We start from the raw sequence: 10,897 nt of genomic DNA, 5'->3' as shown, positions 1-10,897 counted from the left end.
TATAGCAAAAGCTTGAGACAATAATTCTGATTGCTACAGTGCCGGACAGGACATACGAAAAAACAAAAAAGAATTGAGTCTGATGTCTATTAAAGTTATATTACTTATAGATGACAGCATAAAGTGTTGGTCTCCTGTTTTGTATTTTTGAATAGTCCCCTTTTGGCTTTTTTCATGATTTTCATGATTAATATTAAAATAAAAAACAAAACAAATAACACAGTATTTGAAGGTGGTGGGGTTTCAGTGTGTTTGTTGGAGGAGTCTTATCAGGATGCTAAAAAGCTTAAAAAAGCAGAAGTATCTGTGAGGAGGTTTTTGTCACAGTGTAAATCACTGTGATACCCCACTGCTAGCAGAGCCATCCCATGTCTGACAGTAATAGACTGCAGAGTCTCCCTCCTCCACATTCTTGATGATCAAACGATAATCTGATGTTGACTGATGAGTGGATGTGAATTTTGGAGAGGAGAACCCAGAGCCATAGCTTGGAGAACTCCAGCCATGATAAAAGGACACCACAAACTGAGGACTTCCTCCTGGAATCTGTTTATGCCAGGCAGCAACATTGTTAGTAACAGTCCCCAGGTTACAGTCCATGGTGGCTGTCTCTCCTTTCCTCACTGATAAAACAGGAGGCTTCTGTGTCAGCACCGTCACACCACTCACACCTGCAAACAACAAGAAGACACGGAGTCAAGAGAAACACACTGACATTTAAATCTAACATGAGATCTATTCTTCAGTATATTTTAGACTCTTTACATGTTAGAGCAGTGATGAGAGCACAGAGAGTCACCAGCATGTTGTCAGTGTGTTTTGGGAACGGATTTGTAATTTGGGAACAGATTTGACTCCTTCTGTCGAATGAGGAGAGGAGGTGTGAACCATTAAATATGTCACTGAAACTCAGAGAGACTGACAGGAGGAGGAGCACTGGATTCCCCCCCCCCCCCCCCCCCCCTTTCTCTAACCTGTATTATTAACATTATTTTCATAAACACTGATGTTGGTAATGTCTTGTTGTTTTCTTCTTCATTTTCCCTTTATTCATTTATTTATTGTTTGTTTGATTGTTGTTTTGAATTTTATAATGGTTACTATCTCCACATCTAAATTGAGACAGGATTATAGTTCGTTATATTTTATACTTAAACTTGTGCTCTATTCAAAAAATAAGCCTTGATGTGAATTTTGCTAAATTTGAATGTATCACCATCTAGAGAACACTGTTAGATATTCTTAATGATGCTGAGGTTCTTGTATATCTACCTCACTAAAAGTTACGTTAGTGACTACAAAAGTATACAAAATGACAGTAATGATATTAGCATTATTTGCAGCAACATTAAGTTTTCAGCTTAAAAGTTCCAAACTATGAAAAACCATTAAGAACATCCAGTGTGATTGTGAGTACAGTGTAAGTATCACATCAAGTTAAACTTCTGGTCTGATCAGTCAAGTAGCAGAGGTTTGTTCGATTGTTAATCAATTTCAGCTGCTTTAGTCTTAATGCAATCAACAACAGGTGCACAACAGGCAATGATGAAAGAACAATCAAAACAAATGATTTTACACGTGGAAGTCACTGGCATTTTCCCCTTTTACTTTTTCTGAGTGTTTCTTCACTACTTTTGTATTTGGCTATGGTCAGTGTCTTAGCTGGTAGAATGAAGAAAAATCTGGACTCCAACTCCTCCAGTACGGTGGGGGAGTGTGTTTCTCTGGTCCAGTGGATTCCGGGTTCCTACTGGTGCACAACAATACTCATGAGAAGAGAGTATACAGGGACTTCCTGAAGACCAAGTGAACTATATAAGAGTAGAGTTGAGAGTAGAGCTGCAGTAAAGATTAGTTACAGAGCTGGACTCCATTTAGTTTAGTTTATTATGAGAAGTTCATAGACCAAACCAAAGAGGTAAACTGCCTTTAATTTGCCAAATTATAGTGAAATGCAGCCTGAAAATGTAATAATACAAATCACATTTTATAGTCCAGGAAAGTCCCATCTAATGTTACAGAGAGCTGACATAACTTCATTTGCATGAAGTTATAAAAGATACCGAGACCTGCAGATGTATCCTGGACAGGAAGAGAGGGAGGAGGAGATGTGATGCTTCATTAACTGAGTGTGAAGATTTATTTACAAATTTATAACCGACGTTTTAAACCAGTGTCACCTTTCCCTTTGTGTAGCCAGGCAGAATTGTGTAAAGTTACTCCCCATTCATCATTTTATTCATTAGTCATCAATAACAATGTATGTTTTGTTAGGGGAATGTACTTGTCATGGTCTGCGGAGGTTGGCTGGAATTTCCATGAGGCTCCTGAACCTACCTGGGATCCGCCCCTAGGCAGGGCCACCTCCTCCAGTTCCTGCACACCTGGAGCAATCAAACCAGAGTGATTTTGCATTTCCCTAGCCACATTACTCAGGCCACGCCACATCAAGCTCTAAGTTTCATTGCTTTTGTCCTTGCCACATTTCCAAAGTCTAAGCCTAACCAATAAAATATTGTTAAACCGCCTGCTGTCTCTGTTTTGGGTTTCTGCACCAGAGTCACATTTCGTTACAGACCACATCTGGTTGCTTTTGCAAATAAAATACGTTTTAGTTTTCGTAATTTCTATTTGCAGATAGCCTTTGGACCAGCTGATAGAGCAGGAAAATACAAGAAATGTCTTTTTAACATGACTGTATATAATACACAGCAGTTATTTTCAAGCACATTCACAGATCATCTCTTGGCGGTTTATGGGCACCTGTACTAATCTTTTAACCATGTGAAATACTTGAAATTCATTCAAGTGTCATGGTGCTCCTTTTGCTGCTCTAAGGTGCTGTCTTCACCTTTTCTGCCAGGGCGGTGTCGGGTCTCGTGTGTCCTTTTGGCTTCTACACCCACATGCTATTCATCTGATCCCTATCACTGCTAATCGATCCAGGCAGTACTGAAGGCCTTGTTGGAGTGCTGTTCATCATTGGGTCGTTGTTCTTACCTCTGTTAGTGTAGCCCGGCTCTCTCTAGTGTGCTTTCCTGTGTTCCCTAGTACTTCTTCTAACACCTGTCTCCTGGACACTTGCCTGTTTCCCTTGGACCTGACATGGATGAGAGTGAGTCACAGTGTGGAATTGGATTGATTGTGTTTCTTGTCATGGACTGCACAAAGAGGAGTGAGAGTGAGTTTTCCCCGACCCTGGACCTTCCCTTGGAATCCCTGGAACCCTTTTCTCATTATCACCGTATATATTGAAATAACTCGCCCGGTGTTGTAAATAAAACCCCTTTTGACTGCACAGCTCTGAGTCCTACTTAACTGAACGTGACATTCAAGTATTCTTTTTTTTTTTTTTTTGCCTGTCCCATTTGGTTCTTTAGCCGTCAGAATTGTTGTCTGAAGACCAACAAGGATACCCAATGGATTTATTTTGCCAAATGGATCATCATGGCATTGCCGTATTGGTCCATTTGATCGACCTTTGTTTTTATTATTTATTTTATTTTATTTTCAATTGTTACAGACGGGACAGACATGAGTGAGGGATAGGAAAGGGAGAAAGAAAGAGGAAGGAAAAGAAAAACAGAAGGGGAGAGGGACAGTGAGAAAGGGAAAAAAAAGAATAAAAAATCTCCTGGATCACCTGTTGAGAGAAAAAGAATAGAAAACAAGCAAAAAAAAACAAAGCAACATACTAAACACAACACCATCGCATTAATCTAGCTAAGTGTAAAAAGCAGTAAATACTAAATATTGAATATTGTTGTGCAGCACGCAGGACAGACAGCGCACAATGTGCTTTGAAGTAGCAGCCAAGAAAGGTGTGATTTAAGTCTACAAACAGTGAACATCCATCTGCACACCTGTGTGGATCAGCGCGCTTGTATTCAAATGGTTTCCCCATGTAATGGTCCGCAAGAGGATGTAGAGAGCCATAGCCCTGTCCCCCAGGGCATGAAGCAGGCATGGAGGAGATCCAGGCCCCAGACATCCAGAGGCCCCAGAGTGCGAGAGCCCAAGGAGGACCACTGGAGGGGCATCCGTGCCACCCTAATGGGAAGGGCTGAGGATCCCCAGACGAGGGGTCACCCAGTAGCCACCGAGCAGAAGCTAGAGGGGCCTGCACCGGCGCGCCCGCCGGCTCTGCCGGCAGCCAGCTGTGCCAGAGTGGACCGAGTCGCAGGCCCAGAGGCCGGAGGCCCGAGGGCCCCCAGCCCCCCCGCCCCGATGGCTAGTAGAGAACGGGGGTGTGTGAAGACCCCATACCTCCCTCCTCCCGCTCATGTGTAGTGTTGCTGCGTGTTGCTCTAAAGTGCATTTAAAACAAGGGAGAGCATGGTGCTGCTGCCAGAGAGCAGCAGGTGTTAGCACGGCCCCTCCCGAGAACCCTCAATGTCTACATGGATTTAATATTGAGAGGTGGGCACCGGTGCCAGAGGTAGGTTTGAATACACAGACCGTCCACTGGACGCCGTTAACGTGCCCACCCTCAAGGCCCTATATATATGTGTGTGTTATGGGAGTGTAAGTAATGTGGATGTCTAAGTTGTGAGATAAAATTGAGGCACAGGTGGCCAGAAGAGGACAGGGGGGGGGGGGGATGTCTCCCCTGCACCCTGGTGACACACCCGCACCCCAAGGCCCTACCTGTGTGGGTGGGTGTGGTGGAGCGGGAAGAGGGAGGTAGCCGGGGATGGGGAGGAAAAGAAGGGAGGGGAGGATGCCCCTCCCTAGGGCCAGCTCCCCCGCTGACCCCAGTAGGCACCCCCGTCCTCTGGTACCCACCAAGGCAAGGGAGCCCAGGCCCATCCAGACCGGGGCCTACAGCAGCAGCACCGCCAAGCCCCACAGGACCCGGGGCAGCCCACCCTACCCCACCGCAGAGGAAACTGTACCCACCCCAACATTCAATCATCTCCCAGACTACATAAGACAACAGACACCCAGGTTAAGTTAATTCTCCACCTCTCCTATGTCTCTCCCCCACCTGCAGAGTGGACTCCTGAACGTGACATTCAAGTATTCTTGACAGAATTCCAGGAAGAAGAAAAGACACTGAGTAGATACTGTTTATTTCCTTCCCGTCATTTTTATGTAAGTCAGTTTGATCTTCATCTTTTGATCTACAGAATTAATCGTCATTTTCTATATTATCTAATTAATTATTTACTACAATACTTATCATAATAATTTTGTACAAATGCTAGAAAAATATATACAGTAATAATACAATAACTACAATCAATCACACCATCAGGATTACCAAAGTCATGTTTAATCACCATGTCTGACGAAAATAATGTTCTTGAAAAGTGGTTGTAAAGGTATCAAACAATTACTAGTGTCCTTATCCTCACCCTTCTACAGTTTTCTTCTGCCTCATAAATATGTTTGTGATCAATACAAACTAAATCTAAATGAAGATGGTCTAAAAGTTCTAAACTAACTTCAGTATAGCTTTGTATTTTTGTTTAACTGCATGTTAACAACACTTCAATTAAACTGCAGTTCGAATGTAACAGATCTGTGAGTAGTGTGTATAAAATTTCTGTTAAAATTTCTTGCTGTTGTTGTAGCCCATCTGCTTCAAGGACAGATGTCCTTTCAAAGATGCTCAGTTTGAACTTCAGCAGTCGTATACCTGCATGCCTAAATGCTTTGAGTTACTGCTGATGTGAAATGCTGGTTAGATATTTGGATGACTGTGGCGAGCAGTGGAAGAGGCATAATTAATAAAGTGGTTGCTGAATGTATGTAGTGTGACTTTACTGGACTATACTGTTATGTGTTTTCTTTGTCTGTTTTCTCATGCATAGAGTTTGACGAGTATTATTTTGCTCTTCTCCATTTCATCAGTTATGTAAAGTTTCAGAATTTTTTTTTTGCTCTACTTAAGCTTAAACTCTGCAGAACTCTTTGAAAGGTCAGTAATGGTTTGAGGGGGAAAAAAAACTAAAACTAAACATTTTGATGACTCTGTAGTGTAGTCAAAGTTTTACATTCACTCATCACAGAGTTTAAATAATTGACTGACTATTGATGTTTTGACAAACGTGAAACAGTTTCATTGTTGAAGTGTCTTTTGCACAGATGAGTCTGTGTTATTAAAAGTGTCCTAACTGTTCTGAGATGAGCATGCACAGTGGACTGTGAGAATTGCACCAAATTGATTGAGAGAACCTGTAATTTGGTTTATCTGATACTTTGTGAATTTGTTTCACTGTTTTCCTTTTCATACTTTTAATTAAAGAACAAAAAACTAGAAATCCAGTATTAAAAAACACATTAACTGAAGGTGGTGCATTTTCTTTAGAATTTTCTTTATGAATCTATAATCTGTAAGTGAAAGTTTCTCAAAAAGCTGAAGTACTAATGAGGAGGTTTTAGTCACTGTCTAAATCACTGTGATATGTACGCAGAAGCAGAGTCATCATATGTCTGACAGTAACACATTGCAGAGTCTTCTGTCTCTGCTCAATTGATAATAAACTAGTTGTAACCCACTCCTGGGTAAGTACACCTCACTCGAGGTTCGGGGAGGAGCTGGACATGAGTGCGAATAATCATAACACACAGAAATTTCAGTTAACTGTGACTTTAGTTTCAACAGGTAACAGTTTCACAACAATTTCACAGCAAAACAACAACTAGGGCCCTTAAAATAAAAATAGAAATAAAATGCATTGTCCTTAATCATTGAAATTGTCCCTTTGAAAGTATTTGTTAGGTTGCAACGTTTTAGTTCAGTTTGCTCCTCAGAGTTTATAGAAGGTCAGTCAAGTCAAAGCACAGATCGGATGAGGGAATGATCTGTAATGATCCGTCAGTCAGCAAAAAGTCTAGTGAAGTTTCACACTTAGTGTTTTTATAGTCTAGAGTGCACTCTTTTTGTCTGTTCACTGTTGCCAGTCAGGGTGACTGGTGGAATCCTACCAGAAATCAGATAAACCATTGGCCATCTGACTGGTTGTGCAGATCTGGATCCTGGAAATCACACTGGGTGGCTTGCCATCAATTGGAATCACTGGTCTTTTCTCGTGGCGCTCAAAGCTCACTAAAAGACCTGATCTGTATTTAAAAACAGGTTTATAGTCTCTCATCTATCACTTTTTTCAGCATTCCAATTAATCATAAATTCAACAAAAATAACTGCAGTTTGCAATTACTTACATCCTGAAAAAGTGTGGTACTCTTCAGTTAACAGATTAAATTGTAACTCGTATTAGAACACAATTATTGGACAAATGAAATACAAATGTTAAAGCTTAAATTTCTTCAGAACATACGTTACACTAAATTCGGCACAAAAGCTATCAAATTGTTCCCTCACAACACAAACGTTCATCATTGACATGACACATACAGTAGAGAAATCAACTACTATGATTAGCATCATCGTTACAATCAGTGGACATAGAAGGTAAATCAGTTAGCTTACCGAGAGACACGTGGAACACTATTAACTTAGCCGCCACCTCTGCTGATTTCGGCAGCTCTGTCTAACATTCACTTCACTATTGAAATGTTAGTCGATAACTTCTGAACACTTTTTAACAACTTTTATGAAGCCTTGCTTCCATAACAGAGGCAGTTTCTGCTGCTAATCAAGATAGCGTCAGATTTTTCTTTTACCTCAAATGGCTGGTAACAATACCCCACGTAAACACACAACTTCCTGTGAAAACTTCAAAATAAAGCTCCCGCTAGGCACTGCGGGAAGTGTGGGAATAAAACATTTTTTCACATTATCACTTCTTGTGACAATAAAATAAAACAAATAAAATAATGACTCTGAAACTAAACAAATACCTTATAAAGCTCATCTTATTTTAACCCGTTTCTCCAGCTGGGTTACTTAGTAATCAATATTTGATGAGGATTTAGAGTTGAATCTGTCTGAGGAGAATCCTGTTCCAAATTCAAGTGAGCTGCTAGAATGAAGAAATCTTAAAACATATTGAGGAGCCTCTTCATGAACTTGTTTATACCATCTAACATAATTCCCATCATATCTCTCTATGTTGCAGTTGAGAACAGCTTGTTGATCTTGAGAAACTGTGTGGACAGCAGGTGTTTGGGTCAACACGATCACCGCATCAACATCTGCCAGAAAACACAGAAAAATCTGTAGGTAAAAGTTTAGCTCTAAATATGGAATAAAAAAAAATAGGAATGAGAAGAAGATCTTACATGTTAGAGCAGTGATGAGAGTGCAGAGGGTCCACAGCATGTTGTCAGTGTGAGGTGTAAATGATCTTTACTGTTCAGCTGAGATGTGAGTAAGATTGTGAGAGGAGATGCTGGAGCTTATAAAAACACAGAGGAAACTAAAGGAGGAGGAGATTCAACAAAACTACTTTCATTCATAGATCAAATGATTTATGAGCAGTTTCACATTTCACGTTTCTGATTCATATTCATCATTTACACTGATGTTTGTCATAAAATATGTTTATCAATGTTTATCACTGATGTCTTTATGCTCACACGTTACATTTTCTTTCTACCCACAGGTGTTTATGATTGATTACCAACTAAACTTTTATTTAGCAGCATTTAAAACTTAAATATAAAAAGTTTGTCTCGAGAGCTGACAGTTCTTCATTTACATGTATCTATTTTACTAGTCTGATTATTGCCACATGTGCTGCAGCTGGAATGTAACAGTAATCAGTTTTTTACCACTATAGACTAGTATACATCAAATGTATATTATTAAAACAAATCACATACAGCAGCATACACATTTTTGTGTTTGTTAGCATTGTGTGTATGATCATTTGTGTTGTTTTAGATGAATGTGCAGATTATCAAGCTTAAACGTGCTGCTGTTGTTCAGCCGCTGGTTTCCTCTTTCTGGCACGAAGTGGGCCAAAAACAAACAAGAGAGACGGACTCGTGACAGAAAAGCCGATCAGCTGATCATTGATCAGTTTCATGATTGAAGTAACAGCAGGAGAGGGAGGGGGAGAGAATGAGAGGCAGTTGCTCCATATATCGGTTGTTAAGCTTAACGCGGGGATGCTTTACAAACATTCAGAGATGAACTTACACATTTGCTTTACTTCTCTCTGGGATAACTTCCTCGGAGATGAAATGCCGGTTTGGTAGCGAGGCTACAAATACACACAGCACTCTATCACATGAGGCATACTGCTCCGACGTGCTACGGTTATGAGCCGAGTTACGCCATGTCGCAAGTTCTGTGAGGTGCTTTTTTGATATTTAATGGATCGATTACATTTTTTATTTCTCTCCGATATCCGATCCAGTAATTTACGTCAGTATCGGACCGATACCGATACGTAATATCGGATCGGTCCATCTCTAATACATTCACATAACATCCTTATAGAATATGATGGAACACTATAGATCAACTTACCTCAGAATATATAAAGCATATAAACAATTACAGCAATATGATGCAACAAACACAGCAGTGCTACTAATCCAAAATACTCAAAGCTTCATAGAACTGAAACAAAACATATATTTTTAGCTCCATTCTGCTGCTGATACATACTTTAGGTTTCTGAATATTAAACTTGTTGCTGCCTTTCATAGTGTGTAACTTGAAGGCCCTGAGTACTTTCTCCCACACTGAAAACACTGGAATGATAAAATTATTTGAACATTACCTAATAAGACTGATTCAGGACAGACAATTAGTTATTTTAAACTTTTCTAGCAGTCCTTCACAAACAGGGAACAGTCTGTCTATTCTCTCCATCTGTCAGCTGCTGCTGGCTCTTCCTCCTCCTCTGCCTCACACACTGCTGAGTTTGTCCTGGTGGATCATCAGAGGTGCAAAGCCTCACAGATGATGTGCAGCAGTGGGTCCCTCAGTCTGGACACTTGCAGTTGTCACACATGGAAATCAAATGTGTGATAAGCTGCTCGCTTGATAATGAACTGGTAATCAATGTTTGATGAGGATTTAGAGTTGAATCTGTCTGAGGAGAATCCTGTTCCAAATTCAAGTGAGCTGCTAGAATGAAGAAATCTTAGAACATACTGAGGAACCCCCCCAGGAACTTGTTTATACCATCTAACCTAATTCCCATCATATCTCTCTATGTTGCAGTTGAGAACAGCTTGTTGACCTGGAGAAACTGTGTGGACAGCAGGTGTTTGGGTCAACACGATCACTGCATCAACATCTGCCAGGAAACAGAAAAATCTGTAGGTAAAAGTTTAGCTCTAAATATGGAATAAAAAAAATAGGAATGAGAAGAAGATCTTACATGTTAGAGCAGTGATGAGAGTGCAGAGGGTCCACAGCATGTTGTCAGTGTGAAGTGTAAATGATCTTTACTGTTCAGCTGAGATGTGAGTAAGATTGTGAGAGGAGATGCTGGAGCTTATAAAGACACAGAGGAAACCAAAGGAGGAGGAGGTTCAACAAAACTACTTTCATTCATAGATCAAATGATTTATGAGGAGTTTCACATTTCACATGTTTCTGATTCATATTCATCATTTACACTCATGTTTGTCATAAGAAACTACTCTTGAAAAAAGTTGTTGCAAAAGAAACAAATGTTTATCACTGATGTCTTTATGCTCACACGTTACATTTTCTTTCTACCCACAGGTGTTTATGATTGATTATCAACTAAACTTTTATTTAGCTGCATTTTCACTTTATATATAAAAATGTTTTCTTGACAGTTGACAGTTCTTCATTTACATGTATCTATTTTACACAACCTCATTGTGTAACAAACACTATCCTTTTAGTCTCATTATTGCCACATGTGTTGCAGCTGCAATGCAACAGTTATCAGAGTTTATCACTATAGACTAGTATACATCAAATTTATATTATTAAAACAAATCACATACAGCAGCATACACATTTGTGTGTATGATCATTTGTGTTGCTGTAGATAAA

The sequence above is a fragment of the Perissodus microlepis genome, chromosome 4, assembly GCF_051167445.1.
Source record: "Perissodus microlepis isolate ML-2025 ecotype Zambia chromosome 4, ASM5116744v1, whole genome shotgun sequence".
NCBI lineage: Eukaryota > Metazoa > Chordata > Actinopteri > Cichliformes > Cichlidae > Perissodus > Perissodus microlepis.
Note: the sequence above shows the minus strand (reverse complement) of the source record.